General features: G+C 44.9%; 1 pseudogene; it reads left to right on the top strand.

The window, feature by feature from the left end:
- The first annotated feature begins 11781 nt into the window (after positions 1–11781).
- On the top strand, positions 11782–12308 carry LOC125937326 (40S ribosomal protein S11-like; annotated as a pseudogene).
- Positions 12309–22212: the final 9904 nt, after the last annotated feature.

Here is a 22212-nt window from a genome sequence, read left to right as displayed (position 1 = left end):
CTTTAAATACACTTGTATTAGCATCTCTCCATCACGGTTCTGTACGTCATCACCTCCCACATCCTCAGAAAACTCCTTTCAAACATATTTCGATCACGCTCCCTCTCTCACTCCCAAAATTATCGACTCTTACTTACCTTTTTCCTTCACCATCTGTCATGTTCAAGCTTTTCCTGTCCTCAAGAAAAAGAAACCCCTCTGTCACTCTGGACTGTCTTCTGGTTACCACTTGTTCCCTTTCTGTATTTGCCTTCACAAACGCCTTAAAAGTAGTTTGCACTTCTACTCTGCCAACACGGCAGCCTCCCCCTTCTCAACCCATGGCTGTGTGACTTCTGACCCCACCACATCACGGTGCTGCTCTCAGTCATTTAGGTCTTGCTTAATCCTAAATGCCACAGGCCAGTTTTGAGTCAGGTAGTGAGTTCTTGGTGGCATTTGACAACACAAAGCACTCCAGTCTTTTTGAAACTACCTTGGACTTCGTGACATGACTACCTCCTAACTCCTCTGAACACTCCTCTGTCTCCAGGGTTCTGTGTTCATTTTTCAGTTCACCCCGCCCATTCTCCTTAACTCATTCCATTCGCTCTTCATTGGCCATGTTTACCAGCAACTCCCTGAGCATTATCTGACTCTGCCCACTCATCTGAGTTCCAGAGACACAGAAGCCTACTGGACTTCCCCACTTAGATGTCCTACAGACATCCCAAGTTCTGCACGTCTAAAGCCGTTCAGCATTACCGTCGCTCAGCTGCCCAGTCCAGAAACCTGGGAGTCATCCTTGATTCCTTCCTTCCCGTCCCCACCACACTCAACAATCCTGTTGATTCTCCTCATAAATAACTCTAGAATCTGTCCCTTGTAGCTAAGCCTCTCACTGGACTAATGCAATAGCCTTTGCTCTTGTCCCTCTCTTGTAGTCTGGTTCCTTCCATTCCATATTGCATACTGTGTGTCAGAAAACACTTTCAAAAATATGCTGCCTATATATGTCGCTGCTCAGCATGGCACACAAGACCTTCCATTTCTCTGGCCCTCATCTATCTCCTCACTGCGTCTTCTGTCGCTTCCTACACACCCCGCATCCAAACTCCTGGAATGTTCCTACTTTCCCTTGCCTCCATACCTTTGTGCTTATTTCTCTCTCCATTTGGAATGTCATTTGAGTCCAAGCAAAGAACGTCCAATGTGTAGCTAAAGTTCCACATAGAATGAAACTTTCTGGAAATCAGAAAACGTAAACGTACATAATGAAAGGGCTGCCATGTACTTGGGGAAATCATCACAGAATGACCAATTCTGAGAGCTAGACTCTTCAAACTGTTAGACAAAAATAATAATTTTGGGGGTGCCTGGCTGGCTCAGTTGGAGGAGCATGCGACTCTTGATCTTGGGGGTCATGAGTTCAAGCCCCATGCTGGGTGTAGACATTCCTCAAATAAACTTTAATAACTTTCAAAGCCTCCATGCAAAAAGTTCAAATTACTTAAAAGGGTAAGGAAATTAGGACGCAGTACATTCAAGATGTCTGCAAATTCTTTGTCACTTCTTTTGATCCAGGCTGGCCCACGTGAATTGTCTGACCAATAGAATGTGTGATGTATATGAGATGCGATGTATATTCCAAGCCTAGGTCTTGTCTTGAAGAATCCACCCGGGTCTTTGAAAGCACTTGCTCTTGAAGCCCTGGGCCACAATATATACCATCTAACTCCCCGTGGAGAGGTTCTGAGACGGCACAGAGACGGAAGGAGGCTAGCTGATCCTAGCTGATATGAGTGAAGTCATCATGAATGCTCTATATCAGTTCAGCCATCAGCTGAATACCACTGAGTGACCCCAGGGGAAGCCATGTGGAACAGAAGAATCATCCAGCCAACCCCCGCCCAAATTCCTGACCCCAAAGATTGTGAGATTATAATCAAAACAGTTCTCACTTTAAGCCATTACGTCTCAAGGTAGATAGTCTGTTATGGAACCTGGTGACCAAAATATTTGGCATTAGACTTTTCAAGGGCAAAGCAAGGCAATAGTAATGCAGCATTTTCAGTATTTTCTAAAAACGCAAGGAAAAAAGATGCAAGCTAAGGATTTTGTATCCACCCATCCACGCTGTTTTTCAGGCACTGAACTCTATAGGAAAAAAAAACAAAAACAACTGTTTTTAAAATGCAAGAATTCAAGGAATAATATGCACATAAGCCCATCCTAGGTATTTACTAAAGCAGGGTCAGCAAATTTTTTTTAAAGCACCAGATTAGCAAACATTTGGGGTTTGCAGGTGTAATATTCAACTCTGCCATTGTAGCACAAAAGCCTCCATAGATTTGTGCAAATAAGTGAGTGTAGCTATGCCCCCAAATAAATTGGATTTACAAAAATGGGCAGCCAGCTTGATTTGACCCATGGGTTGCAGTTTGCCGTCCTGTACCAGAAGAAAAGAAATAGAGAAAGTTATTTCTCTTGGGGCGCCCGGGTGGCTCAGTCGGTTAAGTGTCCAGCTCTTGCTCTCAGCTCAGGTCTTGATCTCAGGGTTGTGAGTTCAAGCCCCACGTTGGGCTTGGTGTTGGGCTCAGGGTTGGGCGTGAAGCCTACTTTAAAAATAGAAAAGAAAAGAAAGTTATTTCTCTCAAAAAAGTGCAAGACCCATATGATTTAAGAAAATAAGGGGCACCTGGGTGGCTCTGTCAGTTAAGACTCTTGATTTCAGCCCACACAGTTTGTGGGTTTGAGCCCCACATGAGGTTCCACACAGACAGTTCAGAGCCTGCTTGGGATTCTCTCTCCGCCCCTCCCCTGCTCATGCTCTCTCTCTCTCAAAATAAACTTTAAAAAATAAAATTAAAAAAATAATTGGGCCCCTGTGTGGCTCAGTTGGTTAAGCGTCCAACTTCAGCTCAGGTCATGATCTCGCGGTTCACGAGTTCGAGCCCCGCATCGGACTCTGTGCTGACAGCTCAGAGCCTGGAGCCTACTTCAGATTCTGTGTCTCCTCCTCTCTCTGCCCCTCCCCTGCTTGTGCTCGCTCGCTCTCTCTCTCTCTCTCAAAAATAATACACATTTTAAAAATGTTTTCATAATTAAAAAAATAATATATCACAACCAAGTAGGATTTTGTATTAATCTGCTAGAACTACCATAACAAAATACCACAGATTGGCCTAAGGAATAGAAATTTATTTCCTCACAGTTCTGGAGGCTTAAAGTCCAATATCATAGTACCACAAGGGTTGGTTTCTTCTGAGGCCTCTTTCCTCAGCTCGTTGATAGCCGTCACCTCCCTGTGTCTTCACATGGTCTTCGCTCTGTACTGTGAGTGTCTGTCCTAAGGATACCAGTCACCGTGAAGTAGGGCCCACCAACCTCATTTTAATTTAATTATCTCTTTAAAGACCCTATCTTCAAATACAGTCACATTCTGCAGTACCGATCAAGACTTCAACAACCTTGGGCCACCTGGGTGGCTCAGTTGGTTAAGCGTCCAACTTCGGCTCAGGTCATGATCTCACAGTCTGCGAGTTTGAGCCCCGCGTTGGGCTCTGGACTGACAGCTTGGATCCTGGAACCTGCTTCAGATTCTGTGTCTCCCTCTCTCTGACCCTCCCCTGTTCATGCTCTGTCTCTCTCTCTCTCTCTCTCTCTCTCTCTCTCAAAAATAAACATTAAAAAATATATTTTTAATATAAAAAAAAAGACTTCAACAACCTAAATGTAAAGGTTAAAACTATAAAACTCTTAGAAGAAAACATAGGTGTAAATCTTCATTACCTTGGCCTCCTTAGACACACCCCACAAGCACAAATGACAAAAGAAAAAGCAGATAAATTTGGCTTTATCAAAATTAAATACTTTCGTGCATCAGAGGACACCATAAAAAAATGCAAAGACAGTCTACAGAATGGGAGTAAATATTTCCAAATAACATACAAGCTGAGGGACTTATATCCAGAATACATGAACGAACATAATTATAACACAAATAACCCAGTTGAAGGGTTAACCCAGTTGAATAACCCAGTTGTGATGGCTCCCATCACAATCGCAGATAATAACAAGAGTTGGTGAGGATGTGAAGAAATTGGAACCTTGATACATAACTGGTGGGAAGGAAAATGGTGCAGCTCTTTCAGAAAATAGCTTGGCAGTCCTGAAAATATTACACATGAAGTTATATGACCTAACAATTCTACCTCTAGGTACATATATACCCCAAGAGACTTGAAAATAAATGCCCACACAGAAACCTATACACAAATGTTCATAGTCTTACTCATTATGGCCAAAAAGTTAAAACAACCCCAAACTCCATCACCTGATGAATGGATAAACAAAATGTGGTACATCCATCCATTCAGTGGAATCGTATTTCGCAATAAAAAAAAACAGTATATGTTATAACATGGAAGAACCTTGAAAACATTATGCCAAGTGAAAGAGGCCAGTCACAGAAGACAGTATAGTATATGATTCTATTGATATGGAGTGTCCAGACGAAACAAATTGACAGAGACAGAAAGCAGGTTGGTGGATGCCGGGAGGCTGGAGGGGTTGGAGGGATTGGGGAAGGACTGCTAACAGCTATGGGGTTACTTTATGAGTTGATGAAAATGTTCTAAAATGATTGTGGCGATGGGCACACAAACCTGTGATTATACTAAAACCACTGAATTGTATGTACACTTTAAATAGATGAATTGAAAGGTATGTGAATTATGTCTCAACAAATCAGGCTCTTTGAAAAAAGAAAACTATAAAAACAATCCCAAAAGACACAAAAGTATACTCGAAAGAGACATCCCTTGGTTTCGGTTAAAATAGCTCAACATTGTTAAGATGACAGTTCTCCTTATGTTCATTTGTAAAGTTAATATGATTCCCCCAAAATAGAAACAAGCTTTTTTCTTGTTTTCTGTAGCGAGACAAATTGATGCCAATGCTTTTATGGAAAAATAAACACTCAAAAATCACTAGTAAAACACTGAAATGAGATATGAGAGATGACAAATATCAAAACTTACTGTGGGGCGTCTTGAAAGAAAATAATGTGGTTCTGGCAAATGAATAGGCAGACCAATGTAGCAAAATAGAAGGTACAGAAGTCAGTACAACCACCTAGGAAATCTAGTATATGATAAGCAGTCAAATGGCTGAGGAAAAGAAGGACTTTTTAACATGATGTTGGGATGACCATACAGCCATATAGAGACTCACTCTGTTGGTGAGGTTATGGGAAGACAAATACCACTACAGAGAAGGGGAAACAGTATAACCCCTCTGAATGGGGCATTTGCCAATATCTAATGAACGGTTTGTGCATTTACCTTTCAACCTAGCACTCCAACTTCTAGGAACTTACCCTAAAGACATCTCCAGAAATAATATGCATGCTTACATATGTCCCTTCTTCACTGTACCATTATTTGTATTTGTAGAATATTGGAAGCTACCTAAGTGCCCAAACAGAGAAGACCGATTGAAGAAACCATGATACTTACAGTCGATTCCTAGGAAGCAATAAAAAGGAATGAGGAATATCTTTATGAGCTGATTTATAATAATTTCCAGGGTGTATTATTAAGCTTTAAAAGCAGGGGTGCCTGGGTGGCTCAGTCAGTAAAGTGTCCAGCTTCAGCACAGATCATGATCTTGTGGTTCGTGGGTTTGAGCCCCGCGTCGGGCTCTGTGCTGACAGCTCAGAGCCTGGATCCTGCTTCAGATTCTGTGTCTCCCTCTCTCTCTGCTCCTCCCCAGCTCATGCTCTCTCTCTCAAAAATAAATAAACATTAAAAAAATTTTTTTAAAGCAAGGTGCAAAAGCAAATCTCTAGTATGTTACATTTTGCGTAATAAAGACAAGAAATAAAATAAAATGGATTTGCTTCTTTTAGTAAAAGATCATCATAAGAACAATAAATCAGAAAACAATGAAATTGTTTGCCTGTAAAAAATTAGGTGAGGAAACAGGTAGAAAGGATAACAGAGGGAGGGACAATTTTGAGGGTATCTTTTGGGGTAGTTTTGCCTTCTGGATGCATGTTTATGTTATTTATATATGTTCAAAAATAAAATTAAGGGGCACCTGGCTGGCTCAGTCAGGAGATCATGCAACTCTTGATCTCAGGGTCATGAGTTCAAGCCCCATGTGGGGTATAGAGATTAATTAAATAAAGTTTAAAAAAAATAAAAATAAAAAAAATAAAAGTTTAAAAAAAAAACTAAATTAAATTAAATCAGCAAGCATAAGAAAAAATTTTAAACCTGTAACTAGATGCAAACGGAAACAAATAAACCCAACTGGGTGTCAAACGAATGACGTAGCCACATGAAGAGGGAGAAAGAAGTAAACCAAATAATTTGTATATAGGACTTAGATATACCTTTAGTTGAATGCAAACCATAAGCTAGGGAAAGAATACCAGGAAAAGACGAAACACAGTGGCCAATAAACATTTAAAAATATTATCTTTATTGCTAAATTTACAAATTAAATTAGCAAAATATTTGATATTTAATATCCAGTGTTAAAGAGTTTTTTGGAGAATATAAATTATACAACCTTTCTGGAAAGGGATTTGGAAATATATATCATTTTTTTTAACGTTGATATCCTTTGACCCAGAAATCCAAATCCTTGAAACTTTTTTTATAAAAATATTTAGTGATGTATAATTAAATCTATGCATTAGAATATCTTACCAGAGCTATTTCTAAAAAATAAAATTGAAAAAATATATGCAGGTACAAGACTTTGATTAAATCACAAGATAGCCATGAAATAGAAGGTGCCACAGTCATTAAAATAACAGTGTAAAAGAATGTTTCATGTCATGGAAAAGTACAAAATGGTATGTGTAGTATGATTCAAATTTTGCTTGACAATATGTGTGAGAGACAAACAACCCAAGAGGAAAAGGGTCAAAAATATGAGCAGACATTTTACAGAAGGGCAAACACATATGGCAAGTGTATGTATGAAAAGATCCTCAAGTTCTTTAGTATTCAGGAAAATGCAAATTAATACTACAATATTATAAACCCACTAGAGAGGCAGAAGTTGTAAAGTCTGACAATTCCCAGGGGTGCCTGGGTGGCTCAGTCGGTTGAGTGTCTGACTTTGGCTCAGGTCATGATCTTGCAGTTCTTGAGTTCAAGTCCTGCATCAGGCTCACTGCACAGAACCCACTTCAGATCCTCTGTCCCTCTCTCTCTGCCCCTCCCCAGGTTGCTCTCTCACTCTTGCTCTCGCTCTCTCTCTCTCTCAAAAATAAATAAACATTAAGAAAAAAATTATGATGATGATTCCAAATGTTGGACAGGAGGTTGATCAGTTGGAAGCTCTTATGCACTGATTCCCGGGAATGTAAATTGGTGCAGCTAGTTTAGCAATGCTTCATGAAGCTGAAATTTTGCATGCTTTGTAGCCAATGATTTCACCCCAAAGACTTCTTGACACATTTTCCAAGAGACATGTACAAGTGCTGCTCATAATGGCAAAAGACTAAGAACAATCCAAGTGACCAGCAAGAGAAGAATGAATGCATAAATTGTGCGTATCTCCACAATGGAAATATTAAGCAACAGCCACAGTGAAAGAATTGTATCTACACAGAACAGCTTGGATAAAGTGACCCAATGTGCTTTTGAGTGAAAAAAGCAAGAGACGTATGATTACAGCATGATACCATTTTTATAAAGCTTAAAATCAAGTAAACCCAAACAATTTATGAATTCACTTTTTAAATCCACAATTTATAAAATCACTTTTATAAAGGAAGGGAATAATAAACCCAGACTAGGAGAAAATAGTTACCCTGTGAGAGGAAGGCTGGGAGAGCATCAGGTAGTTAATTGCAGTAGTAAATTACAGTTATTGCCAATTACTCATAATGTTTTGTTTCTCAGTGTTTGTGTTTAAAAAAAAAAAAGTTAGAGGGAAAAAGTTTGTAGGGGTGTGTGTGTGTGTGTGTGTGTGTGTGTGTGTGTGTTGTCTTCCTGAAGAAAAGATGGGAAGAACAGAAACCAAAATATTAGCAGAGATTATCTCGGGGTGGGGTGGGGGGGATTAGGAGTGATTTTAATTTTCTCTGTATTTGTTTATATTTTCAAACTGTTAAATGAGCATGCACTTTTTTGAGAACAGGAAAAAATAGTTTTCAAAATCTCTCCTAGAACCTGTCTCATTTTCATTTGGCAGCTTGAACATCCAAGTCTTAATTTCCACGGTTATAAATTATCCGAGGGAGAGGTACGCAGTGGAATCTCCAAGGTCGTTTGTGACACCAAGTTTGGCCAGGTAGTGAGCTGACAGCAGTGGAAGTAAAGCTACAGAAGGATGTTAGCGAGCTGCGTGGGAGGCCAGACGCCTGCCAGCTGAGCGTCAGTGTGGGCAACAAGAAGATAATCACAGCTCGAGGAAAATAATTTAATGAACCTGAAAACCATTTCTTGAAGTTAATCCACAGCCCTGCCCTTCAATCCCCACCAAAAATCCCTAATAACATGCAGATAAGAATACTGGAAACAAAATATCACAATCCCACCTTTGTATCAAATTATAGTAAATTCACGCCATAATGAGTGTCATTCTGTTCTCTGGCACTCACGGACGATGTGAAAGGACTGGAAAGGGTTCAATAGAGAGTAATTAAAATGACAAGCAGCAAGAGTGTTCTTTACATGATGACAAGCAAAAACCAAACTCTGGCCTTCGGGGGAGGATGAGGGCTTAGATGCGACATGCCAAAGGTGTGCACAGTCGGATCAGACGCGGTCACCAAATCTTGTAATCCTGGCAGGTAGGGCTGGCTGATGGTGGTTGAAAGAGGCAAATTTGGAAGAGATAAATGGGAAAGGCTGTTTTGCACAGTGGGTAACAATGTGGAAATCCTTCCTCCCAGAGGCTGAATCATTGGTTCTCGGTCTTGTCCAAACGTGAAATGAAGACTGCGCAGAAGACCAACTGGGAGGCTGGCTAGGGACGGGATGGCCAGGAAGAGGGCGGTGCTAAGACAGGGGTGTTCTCACTCTTCATAGTATCATGTGAGGTCTGAGTCTGTGACAAATTGCATGGAAAACCTTTATGAATGAAACTTTCTGGGGTGCCTGGGTGGCTCAGTCAGTTAAGCGTCAGACTCTTGATTTCGGCCCAGGTCATGATTTCACGGTTCATGAATGAGAGCCCTGTGGCGAGTTGTGTGCTGACAGCTCAGAGCCTGCTTGGGATTCTCTCTCTTCCTCTCTCTCTCTGCCTCTCCCCCACTCCCTTGCTCACTCACTCTCTCTCAAAATAAGTAAACTTAAAAAACAAAAATAAAAAAGGGACTTTGTAAGATTTACATTATGGATAGCAATCGTGTTCTTCAACAAAACTGTCCAGGATGGTGCCGGGATGAAGAGACAGCTACACTGAGCCGCCAGGGTACTTTCTGTGTGCCGATGATCACGCGAAGAACTCCCATCCTGCCCTACGGAGGGAAGCTCAGGAGGCCGAAGCTCAGGAGGCCAGAGCTCACACGGCACATTAGAGAACCTCGAGAATTTCCCCAGGAAGGCAACCCAGGGGCCACAGTCTCCAAGGGAGGGTATCTCTTAGGTTTTGCTGGTTTCCCAAAGGCTAATTCTTTTTGTGGTGTTTTCAGACACCTCCAAAGATCAACAAATTCCATGTTGACCGAACTAAGGTGGCTCGAGATTAGCAAATCCAGCTGTTCTCAATGTACCACTCACCTGGTATGCTTTTGGAAAAAGCCCCTACATCTCGGACCCATCCTAGACGAACTGCATTTTTTTAAAGTGCCTGCAAGTGATCGAGTGTGCAGCCAAAGTGGAGAACCACCGAGCTTCTCCATTAAAGTTAAAGTTAGTTATTTGAAGAGGTTCTGATTGTAGGAAGAGGGCAAAGGGCATTTGGGGACGAGCTCAGCGGAAGAAGCAAGGTGGCTCTGCCAGCTCCCCAGTGCCCGCACGTGCCTGCGTGCAACCCCGGGCTGTCCCCGCACGGGCGACAGGGGCAGGCGTGCCGAGCTGCTTCACCTTCCTGAATGTCACCAGACCGCCTTGGACATTGGAAGATAAGTTTTTCAGGTCCCTGCTGTCACATGAGGGAGGACAGAGAAGAGAGCTATGCGTGCCCCTTCCTCTTGTAGGCGCTGCCTCTGTGCTCCTCTCTAGAACCAGAGAGAAGGATGCATGAGCCCAGCAAGCCCCAGGAACAGGAATGTGCTTTCTTGTCACCAGTGCTGAGCTGTCCCATCTCTTTTTTGCTTCTCCACATTTACCAGTTTCCTCATCTTGCGGTTAGCCCCTTCTGCTCCACGTCAGCACAATTACGTTCCTCCTCTCAGCATTTCAGCGCTCAGCCCGTGGCAGCCTCCACCTCTTCCTGTTCCCCATAGTGACTCCTTCTAGGGCTTGGATCACTACTATTGAGTGCTTCTCTGGGCCTACTCAGGGGCTTCTGTGGCTTCAGTTCAGGTCATAATAAGGGTGCTTCGAGGATTGGTTAGGACAACTGTATACCAGGAAAGTCCTTCCTTTTCCTCACATCGCGAAGTCTCCATCGTTTGCAAAGATGCCCGAGCAAAGAGCCCAAATTGCAGAAAGGAAAAAAAAAGTCACCCTTTGGAACTGGAGGAGCCACAACAGCTATAGCAAACCACGTGGAACGCAAGGAGGGCCAAGTCCCACACTCCGTGTTGGCAACTGCCCGGCACTGCCACCCGGGGCTCTGGGCTCCCCCTTGACAGGACAGCCTCCCACCTCCTCCATTTCTCCCTTAGGTATGCAGTACTCGCTCTTTAATGCCCTGCATGGAAAACCACTGTAGAGTGAGGAAACTTCCAGAAACAAACTTCACCCACAGTCTCAGGTACCCACATGACCCTCGGTGTCATTTGCTGAGGCTTTTAAAGGCATGTCTATCACCCCACTTATTTCCCCAATCTTTTTTTGTTCCCCACCTCCAGATCTACGTACTCCCTTCCGCACATTGAGTGTTAATTTCCTACCTCATTCACTGGACTCCGTACCTTCATAGATGCTAATACCACTTACATCATCCTTTACTGTCTCCATCAATATCTGTCCATACCCTGTTTCCAGATCTAACTCAAACGTCACCTTCTCCAAGGAGATGGCTGTCTTAGAATAACTTCACTGCATTCTGACCACGTCTGTGTTGTATCTCCTACCCCGCCAGGCCCGGTTGTAGTGTATTGATTTTTACATTTGTTGACATGTTGATTAAGTAAGTAGTTTGGGTTGTTTCATATACACCCATTATGCTTCCTCAACTAGATTTCAAGTTCCCCAAAACCCAGGACTCATGGCCAAAACACAAAAGAGCTGTGGCTATAAGAGATGAGATGTAGGCCTTGGGTTTGGGTTGGACCTCAGAGGGTCTGTACCTGGCCGGGATGCCAGTGTTACATGTGATTATGATGGATGAGACTGTACTCTATATGTAGACTATCATATCTTAAACATTCTCACCAGTCAGCATCCTTTCACGGCTCTTCAGAAATCTGGAAAAGTCATGTACCTGAGGAGGTTGAGAACCTATGTTTGGTGTTTGGTGAGAAACCTCAAAGAAGAAAAACATGCCAACACTACACAAATTACAATGCCCTGCACTGTGTTTCTAGGACTTTCTCACTAACAGCTAATATTTAATGAACACATACTGTATATGAGCCTATGAAATAGAAGGTAGGATAGAAAACAGACCTGGAAATTATCTGCTTAAAGAAGCTTACAGACCCTTCCTCAGGTGGCTGGGAAGATGGTGGACATTCAGACTGAGCCTGCCTACCAAAAGCAGCTGACCTTCTTTCACAATAAGAAGAGGATCCTGCTTAGATAAATTGGCAAGGAGAAGTTTCCACAATACTACAAAAACAGTCTGGGCTTTTGAGATGCCCACGGAGGCCACTGAGGACACCTATAGTGACAAGAAATGCCCCTTTACTGGTAATGTCTCCATCTGAGGGCAGATTCTGTCTGGTGTGGTGGCCACGATGAAGATACAGAGGACCATTTTCATCCACTGAGACTACCTCCACTGCATCCCAAAGTACAACCGCTTCAAGAAACACCACAAGAACATATCCATGCACCCGTCCCTTTGCTTCAGAGACATCCATGTTGGCGACATTATCACAGTGGGTGAGTGCCAGCTCTCAAGCAAGACTGTGTACTGCAATGTGCTCAAGGTCACCAAGGCCACTGGCATCAAGAAGCAACTCTGGAAGTTGTGAGACTAGACGCCTGCCCACACCAAAGAAAATAATTTTCCCAGTCAAAAAAAAAAACAAAACAAAAAACTTACAGATGACAGTGAATTAAACAGAAATGCTGACTTTAAAGAGAGACTATGTTAAGTGCATTTATTTTTATTATTTTTTTGAAGAAATGCATTTCTTTTTTTATATTTCATTTATTTATATTTAAATGTTTATTTTACTCTTGAGAGAGAAAAAGAGAGAGTGCAAGCAGGGGAGGGGCAGAGAGAGGGACACAGAGGATCCGTAGCAGGCTCCATGCTGTCAGCACAGAGCCCAATGCAGGTCTCGAACTCAGGAATTGTGAGATCATCACATGAGCCAAAGTTAGACACTTAACCAACTGAGCCACCCAGGTCCCCCTATTTATTTATTTTTGAGAGAGAGAGAGAGAGCGTGAGAGCGTGAGTGGGGGAGGGGCAGAGAAGGAGGTGAGAGAGAATTCCATTCAAGCTCCACGTTGTCAGAGCCCAATGCGAGGCTTGAACCCACAAACCTGAGCCAAAATCAAGAGTTGGTTGCTTAACTGACTGAGCCACCCAGGTGCCATAGTGTATTAAAAAAAATTTTTTTTAATGTTTATTTTATTTTTGAGAGAGCGCGCGAGAGCAGTGAAGGGGCAGAGAAAAAAGGGAGACACAGAATCCGAAGCAGGTTCAAGATTCTGAGCTGTCAGCACAGAGCCCAACACAGGTTTAGAACCTACTAACTGCGAGATCATGACCTGAGCCAGAGTCAGACACTTAACCGACTGAGCCACCCAGGTGCCCCTCAAGTGCATTTTAGTAGAGGTTCAAAGCACTAGGAGAGCCCAAAGGAGAAGACCCATTCAGTCTAGAGGCATGGTAAAGTAGACTGTAACAGTGATGGTCCCCAATGGGTCATGCCTCGTGGTGCACGTGCCCTTGTGTGTTGGGACAAATGGCACACACGACAGAAGCAGAGGCTTGGGAAATACTTGCACAGTAGGACTTGCTCTCTTGAAACACTGCCCTGTGACCATAATGTAAGGAAGCCAGTCTAGCCTACGAAGAGGCCACAGGGAGGAAAACGGAGACAGTCTCACTGTTGATTAGCTCCTACTGCCAGATGTGGAGTGAGGCCATCTAGGACATTCCAGTCCGGTTGATCTTACAGTTTAAGTGCAGCCACGTGCTCTAGTGACACCAACAAAGGAGCCTCCCAGTTGACCTGTGAAGATGAGAGGAATAATAATTAAGACTCAAAGTTTGGAGTGATTTGTTTCGCACCAATAGATAGTGTACAGAAACTGATACCTGGAAGGAATTAGCACCTTAACAAAAATATGAAACATGTGGTATTGGCTTTGGATTGTGTGGCAAAGGAAGGCTGGGAGGGGGGGCAGGAGGTTTTGGGGGGAAATCTACTGCAGGAGGGGAAAGGCGGCACCTGTGTCTTCTAGCAGCAAAACGGCCCCAGCAGGAATTTAGAAGGTAGAAAACTGGCCTAATAAGCTTATGATTCGGACTCGGGGAATTTCCAGGCAGAATGTTAAAAGCATAAATTGTCTTTTTTAGCAGCTTTTGCCATAAGGGACAGCAAGGAGGAACTGTTCAGCATCCCAGCAGAACTTAGAAGGAAGATGGGAGGTGTGGGGTGTGCTGGCTACCAGAGTCAAGTGTTTCATATTTCTAGTCTCTCTAACCCACAGGAGTCTCCAAGGAAGACATGGATGTCTTCAGGGTAAAGATCAAATCAAGTTTGAGGCTGTGACTCTTTGTTAAGACCTCAGAAAGATATAAGGTGGTGCTAGTAGCTCTCTCTGGAAAAGGAGCTTCTAAGAATCTTGAGGTCATTTGCCCTGTGGCTCTCTGACATGCTGCCCAAAGTGGAGGGAGGACCATCTCTAAAATAAATGTGGGAATGGCTTTTGTCTAACAAAGTAGACTCTTCTCTGACAGATTAAAAAAAAAAAAAAGCCGACATCGTTTTAGGGGAGTCTTCGGACAGGGAGAGTTCAAAGTGAAAAAAGCCTCCCTCCCCCCTCAGCTCCACACGATCTAAGGGCAGAAAGAGCTACTCAGCTGCAGACACAGTTCTTACAGACCCGGAAGAGTATCTCCGAAGCTAAGAGGCACAGAGAACAATCGACTGAGGAATCACTCCCAGCGAGCTAGCAGGGCCCTGGAGCACGAGCATCCTTACCTCCAAAGTAGAGAGCCTCGACAACACGGATCCTGCTCGGTTCAGAATTGCCCAGTCACTGTGTGTCTCCCTCCACTCCCTCCTGGGACCTGAGTGTTTACCAAGGTCGTCCAGCCCTCTCTCACCACTGTGAGATGTGAGGCGAGGAGATGATTCTCTTTTTAGTTGACCGTCCTTGACCCAAGGGGACCCAGGGAGGAGCTGCAAGCGAGGAGCCTTGCACAAACCGGAACCTGATTGGATCCGGAGGCCCTCCTCTGTGAGCCTGGGGCCCTGATTGGATGAGGCGTGCGGGCACCTGTAAGAGTGAGGGTATCCCACGTGCAAGGGATGTGAGCCATTTGTTAGAGGAGTGGTCCTCTTAACCATGCCTCCCAGTATACCCACTAGGTATCTCCCAGTATCCCCGCTGTGTCTCCCTCTCCCATAGACTTTCAGTGCGGCCTTGGGATTTGCTTTGGCCAGTGGGACAATGACGCACCAGAGGCTTGATGGGCACTTGCACGTTAGAACATCACCCTGAGATGCCACGTAAGGAAGACCATCGGCTTACTGGAGGAGGAGAGACCACATGAAGGGGAACTGAGGTGCCCCAGGTGTGAGCGAACAACTGCCAGACATCTTGACCATCAGCCCCTCCAGCCCCTCCTACCCTATGTTGAATGAGTATGTTCAGGTGAAACCAGCAGAGGAACTACTCAGTCAATCCACAGAATTATGGGAAATTCTACATCATTGCTAGTTTGAGTAAAAAGTTTCAGGATGGTTTTGTTAGGCGGCAATAGATAACTGACTCATGGGAAGATTTAAAAAAGCCTTCTTGGAAGAGCTGGTACTTAAAGATGAAAGAGTGAGAGCATAGAAGGCCACAGAAAGGTTATCCCTGGCACCGCAAGGTAGGAGGCATGGGGGTAAGCGTAGGCATGGGGGTAGGGGGAGGACAGGGAATTACAGGCCGCTTCATGCTTAATATGCCACAGTCTGTGAGAATTACACCCAGAAGGGGTAAAGAAGTCCCCCTTTTTGGAAAATAAGTCTTCCATTACTCATCAGAGGTCTTGGCTTAGCTGTGGGGGTCTTAGAGGTCTGGAGCTTTCCCACTTCTATTGACCAAACATATGCCATACAGGAGATTGTCCGGGTTGGTGGTGGCCAGAGGACAACGCGCTGTCACTTCTCGGCTGCATTAATGGGAAAGAAACAAACACCCACACTGCACCAGCTGGACGTGGGTCAAAGGCCGGGGGCAGTGTCCGGGGCTCAAAGGCCAGACACTCAAGGCTTACTGTATATGTGCTATTGTTTTCAGACCATGCAATGCTGAACACTGTACATAATTTCTCTGGGTTTCGTGTCTTCATTTGTAAAATGAGCAGGTGTCCGCCAACTCTGAAAGCCTATATAAGGTCCTAGGAAGATATTTTAATGCATAAATAAATATGTAAGTGCCTCCCACATAGTAAGCAGCCAAATATTTGTTGAATCTGAGTAGGCATTAGCAACAAAATGGACTCTGGTAGCACTGAAATACTATTCTCTGTAAGTCAGTACAACACTCTTGGAATGCAAATGGGAATAAGAATCAAGAGTCATAAAAATGTTTGTTCTTTGACTTTATCATCCCATCCTTGGGAATTTATCCCAAGGAAATAATTAAACATACGATAAAAGCTATATGCATCACCACCAATGTCAAAAAAAAAAATTCAGCACCAATCTGAATATGCAATAAAAAGATAAATTATTGCCTGGGCAATATTATATAGCCATTACAAGAAATATTCTGAAAGGTGTAGAATCACAGGGAAGTGTTCAGGATTCCCTAATTAGGGGAATATGATATATATATATATATATATATATATATATACACACATTTAATATATATTATATATATTATGTAATATATATATACACATTTAATATATATTATATATATTATGTAATATATATATATTAAATATATATTATTTCCGGAGCTGTATAAAAATGGACCCTGCCAGAAAGAAACATGCAAACATGAAAATCGTTGTATAAAAGAGCTGAGATCATAGTGAAGGTTTTTCTTCTTCCTTATATGCTGCCTTTATAGTAAAGTTTTTTAAAACTTCATTGTCCCTGCTCTTCACCCTGGTGAGTAACCAGGTGTTCCTGTGGGAACAAGAGAAAGCCCACCACGTGTGCTCTGGGAGTGGCCTGGGGCCTTCCACGCCGCAGGAGCCCTGACAGAGGCATAGGCCCCTCCTGATAGCATCCAGGAGACCCACCAGGGACGCAGAGGGGCTGACCAGGAAGAGGGGCAAGCTAGCAAAGGGTAATTTAGACTCTCTGTAACTCCATCAAAGGAAGAAAGTAGAACAAGGCCACGGTGAGAGACCCTGAGGTGCCCCACGTTGTGCCAAGATGGTTGTGGCAGGAGACCAGAGAACAAGGAAACGGCACTGCCCGAGAGGTGACCTGACCAAGTGTTTTGTTGGTGGAAACCAGAGAGAGGCACTGACAGAAGTGACATCGCCTCACCCCCCCACCCCCATCTGAAGTTAAGATCATCTTCTTCATTCAAACTAACCAGTAGTTTTGAGCATCTACTTTGCATAAGACGCTGAAGAGGACACAAAGATGACTAAGACAGGGTTTCTGCTGCAAGGAGCTGGCATCCCAGCACAGGGTGGGGGAGGGGGAGAAGAGAGAGAGAGACACAGACACAGAGAGACAGAGAGGATTATTCCACAAGGCAGAACACTTAAAAGTGGGGGAACCAGTGCTACCAAAGTCAGGAGGAGGAAGAGACCATGTCCGGCCAGAAGGATCACTTGCCTGGCCCTTAAAGGACGGGTTTTGTCGGAGATGACCCCTGAGGAGGTGTTTCAGGCTGTGGAGCCGGTGGAAGCCAGATGGCAGAGGTGGGGAAGCCCCTGGTGCACTTGGGCAGCGGTGAGCGGTCTGGTGAGGCTGGTCCAGAGCATGCAGAGCGAGGGCAGGGAGAGATTTGGTGGGAAGGGGGAGTGGAGCCAGGAAGGGTTCATAGCTCCAGTGGTCTGCTGGGCTGTGCTTTCAAATACTGGGTGGCTCAGTCAGTTAAGCATCAGACTCTTGATTTCAGCTCAGGTCATGATCTCATATTCATGGGATCAAGCCCCACGTCAGGTTCTGTGCTGACAGCGTGGAGGCTGCTCGGGATTCCCTCTCTCTCTCTCTCTCTCTCTCTCTCTCACTCACTCAAAATAAATAGTTTTTAAAAAGAGAGAAATACAAACTGAGGGTTGATGGGGGGTGGGAGGGAGGGGAGGGGAGGTGATGGGTATTGAGGAGGGCACCTTTTGGGATGAGCACTGGGTGTTGTATGGAAACCAATTTGACAATAAATTTCATATATTGAAAAAAAAAGTTAAAAATAAATAAATAATTCTTTGAGAAAAAAATAAAATAAAAAGAGAGAAAAAAGAATAAGGCACAGTGACAGGACCTTGGAGACAGAGTGGGGAAGACAGGAAGGAGTGGCCTGGCTAGGGAGGAGCCAAGAGAGCTTGATACAGCGGGGGTATCTGCAGGTGAGCAGAAAGGAAAAGATGGGAGGAAGGTCACAGGGGCAGAACTGATAGGGTTTGGTGATTGACTGGTGTCGGGTGGGAGGAAGGAGTCATAGATGATTCCAGGGCTAAAGCCCCCTGAGACAGAGCCCTGGGCATGCTGGCAATGGGGACAGGAAACAGGCTGGATGAGGAGGTGAAAGCGAAGGGTTAGCTTGGGAAGCAGTGAGTTCAGTGCAAGTGGCCCAGTCCAGCCAGAGGCTTGAGCGACCAGGCAGGACTTCGCGGGAGAGCCGGCCATTCAAAGGCTGTAGCTGCAGAGGCAGAAGTGTCCGACAAGAGGGCTGAAGGCAGAAACTCATGGCACAATCTGTTGACATCAGAGGAGAGGAAGCAAATGACGGAAAAGTGGCGGAACTGAGAGTGCAGAGGAGAGCAGGGTCCTGAGGCTTGGATGGAAAGTGGCGACTGTCCTGTGCAGGGCGAGGCAGGGGCGGTGGTCTCAGAAGAAGAGTTGAGGGCGGGCAGAAGCCAGGCTGTGGGAAGCTGAAAGCACGGTCACAAAATGGGGACAGGCTTTCTTAACTTTTTCATTACGTTTGGCAGTAAGGAGAGGAGGGCTGGGTGGCAAGCTGAAGGGGGTTCAGGGTCAAGGGAAAATGGGTTTTAGGGTGTATACCTTTGAACGTGTTTGTAGGTAAGAGATGGTGAAAAAGGGCGACGGAGCCTCACTGCCCTGGAGAAAAGGGGACTGGGCAGTGGTGAAGTCAGCTGTAGAAGAAAACAAGTACTTGGTCCTCCAAGTCAGTGCTGTTTAAAGACAGTTGTTTGTTGTTTTTTGTTTTTTTAATGACAGAAACTTCCCTCGGGCAAACCTTAATCAGAACCACAATATCCAGGGGCGCCTGGGTGGCTCAGTCGGTTAAGCATCCGACTTCAGCTCAGGTCATGATCTCTTGAGTTCCAGCCCCGCGTCGGGCTCTGTGTCGACAGCTCGGAGCCTGGAACCTGCTTTGGATTCTGTGTCTCCCTCTCTCTCTTCCCCTTGCCCGCTCATTCTGTTTGTGTGTGTGTGTGTGTCTCTCTCTCTCAAAAATAAACATTAAAAATTAAAAAAAAAAAACACGCAATATCTAAAATCATTGATGCTGAGTTATAATAGGGAACTAGCAGGCCACGGAAGGCCCTCATCCTCCTGGGGCATCAGCTCCAAGCAAAACAGAAAGGGAGGAGACAAGATGGAGAAGAACATAAAGTCAGTGACAGAGAAAAGTGAGAGATCTTGCTGCAGGCTTTGTGGGGATGTTGAAAAACTTAAAGCTTAATGAAAGAAAGAATTTGGAAGAGTCATGGTGGAGAATGAGCTACTGATAGCACTTGAGCTGGAAAACATGGGATTTCTGAGCAACAGGGAGGTCCCGACTGAGTTAGAGCCTGAATCGCAAGGACAGCTGCCTGGCACATGGCTTTCCTCCAGCAAGGCCACGGCTGCAGCAGAAACAGCCTGGGATGGTCATTATCCAGGTTGGGCGCTGGCACAGTCTGACGGGAGGCTGGGACATGAGGGCATCTGAAGAGCATTCAAGGGCATGGTACAGGGGGTCAGCCTTCTCTGGGGTCCCCTATTTGCCAAGCCAGACAACAGGGCCTTCCTTTATGCCCGGGGATGCACACCTTTGGCTGCGATTGGTGGGAAACAAGGCTCCTTTAAGGGACAGGACACCAACAGCTTTGGACTGAGATTTTCAGTGAAATATTCGGCACAATTTTAAAAATTATAGTAACTTGTACATGACATTAAATTTGCCATCTTAGCCATTTTACCAGGTACCGTTCCGTGGCATTAAATAATTTACATCCTTGTGCAATCATCACCACCACCCACTTCCAGAACTTTTCCATCATCCCCAACTGAAACCATCTGTACCCATTAAACACCACTCTTCCATTTTCCCCTCCATCCCAGCTCCTGATAACCACTGCTCTACTTTCTGTCTCTCTGAATTTGATTACTCTAGGTGCCTCCTACTGGGGAAACCATACAAGGTTTATCTTTTTTGTGACCGGCTTCTTTCACTTAGCATAATGTCTTCAAGGTTCATCCATGTTATAGCCTATGCCAGGATTTCTGTCCTTTTTACGGCCGAATAATATTCCATTGTATGTGTACACATTTTGTCTACCCATTCATCAGTGAGTGGACACATGGGCTGACTCCACCACTGGGCTCCTGTGAATAACACCACTGTGAACTCTGGGGTACAGATATCTGTAGTCCCGGTTTTCATTTCTTCTGTGCATGTACCCAGGAGTAGAACTGTTCATGGTGTATTCTTCAAAACGATACACATAACTGAATAAAAGTAGATCAATACAACTTTGACCAAAATCGGTGGCACTGGACGTGCGGAAGGTCAGAACAAGGAGGCCCGGGTGCCAGCACCTTGCCTGGGCAGGACTGATGGCAGCTGCTCACACCCATTTCTAGAGCCCTAGGCCAGGATGTCCGGTCAGTCTTTTAGGATTCAAGGCCTGACCCTAGAAGGATACTTGATTATTTCAGTTTCAGGAAAGAAAGGAGCCATTCCAGGCTTCCAAGGCACCATTTCTGGAGGCAAACGCACACACACAGCTGTGTGAAGCAGGAAGTTCACAGACAGCTGTGGTTTGAGCACAGGTGATAAGAACAGGTCAGTCCTAAAAATAAAGCCCAGTTGTGAGGGGGCACCCTAGCCTTCCCTTTCTGGTGTTATTTATGGCTCAAAGCACACAGGCTTTGGAACCAAGACAGGCTTCTGTTTAAATCTGTGCTCCCACTAGAGTTGGCTCTGTTAGCTTGGGCAGGTCATTCTGTCCCCCTGATTCTCAGTTTCCTCATCTGTAAATTGAGTGGCTGAAAGGACTAAATGATAAACGTATGCATGAATGACCAACGCAGAGTCTAGCGCGCGGTGAACTCTCAGTAAATGTCGATTTCCTCCTTTTCCCACCTCAGTGGCCCCCCTGCCTCCACCCTCTTCTGGACTTCAGGAGCCTAGGAACCCTCGGCCTCTCTGGCACCTTCCCACAGAGCTTTAAGCTACCAGAAAAACAAAGAGGCAGAAACACTGCACCTTTGCCTTCTAGTGGTGAAAGAAGCCCATTGCAGGCACATGCAACGAAGTACACGTTCATACTTTATTGGTTGATGAGTCAGAGGTCCGGTCTAATTTACAAATGCATATCTGAGTCATCAGCAATACAGCACTGTAACTAGAGTTTACTGCTTACTATTATTCATGATTAAATACTATAAAGCAGGATAATTAGGAGGCCTCATTACATATATCACATTTATTTGGTTTGACTGACTGACTCCAACAGTAACTGTCCATATTTGGCCTCATGTTCATCCGTTTGTAAATGTCAAAGAGCTGATGGTTGAGAGGACTTCTTGAGCCCAGAGATATCATAACGTCCTAGATCAGAGTACGGACCAGGGCACGGTGGAGGTTGGGAAAGGTGTTGTTTTGGAGATGATTCATGAAGGACCCAAATGACTGAGGGTGAGCACACGTGTTGTTTTTCAGAAAGGCTGAAAACATGGGAGCTGGAAGGAGACTGAGTAGCTGCCAAACAAGGCATCCATAAGAGCTCCTGGGATGTCTGCGTTCTGACTGGAGAGCAATGCTTTCACAGGCGGATGGGCTGGCTGAGGAGAAGTACAACTGGAGATAAGATGTGTTTGGAGGGTGGGGAGGACGTGGCTCCTGGGGTGGGCCTGGTAGCAGGTGAGAGAAGGCCCATAGAGTACAGGGTGGGGAGACATTGACAAGATAGGAGAGCGTGCAGGTTGGTGGGTGTCACTCCAAGTAGCCACCTGGTGAGTTCCCCGACAGCCAGGCAGTATAAGGATGCAAAGTGGCCAGGGTCATGGTGGTTCATGAGCCAGTACTTGGGCCCAGCCAGAATCTGGGAGGCATGGGGCAGTCACACAGAAGCCCCGTTCCCCAAGAATTGGGCAGGGTACACTGGTGGGGACCCAGCAATAGCATCAGGAGCACCTTCCAGCCAGAAAGTAGCCTTGACTGCAAGTCCTAAGCTATGTCCGGAGGTTGTGTGTCTCACAGTTGCTCATTGTATCAGGGTAATTAGCATACTTGTCAAAATGCTAACTCCTAGGCCCCGTCCCAGATCTCTGGACCTTCATGGCATGGGGAGCCATGCATGGCATGGGGAGGGGGGATGGGGGGGCGT

This window comes from Panthera uncia, assembly GCF_023721935.1.
Source record: "Panthera uncia isolate 11264 chromosome A3 unlocalized genomic scaffold, Puncia_PCG_1.0 HiC_scaffold_12, whole genome shotgun sequence".
NCBI lineage: Eukaryota > Metazoa > Chordata > Mammalia > Carnivora > Felidae > Panthera > Panthera uncia.
This window is presented reverse-complemented; position numbering and strand designations above follow the sequence as displayed.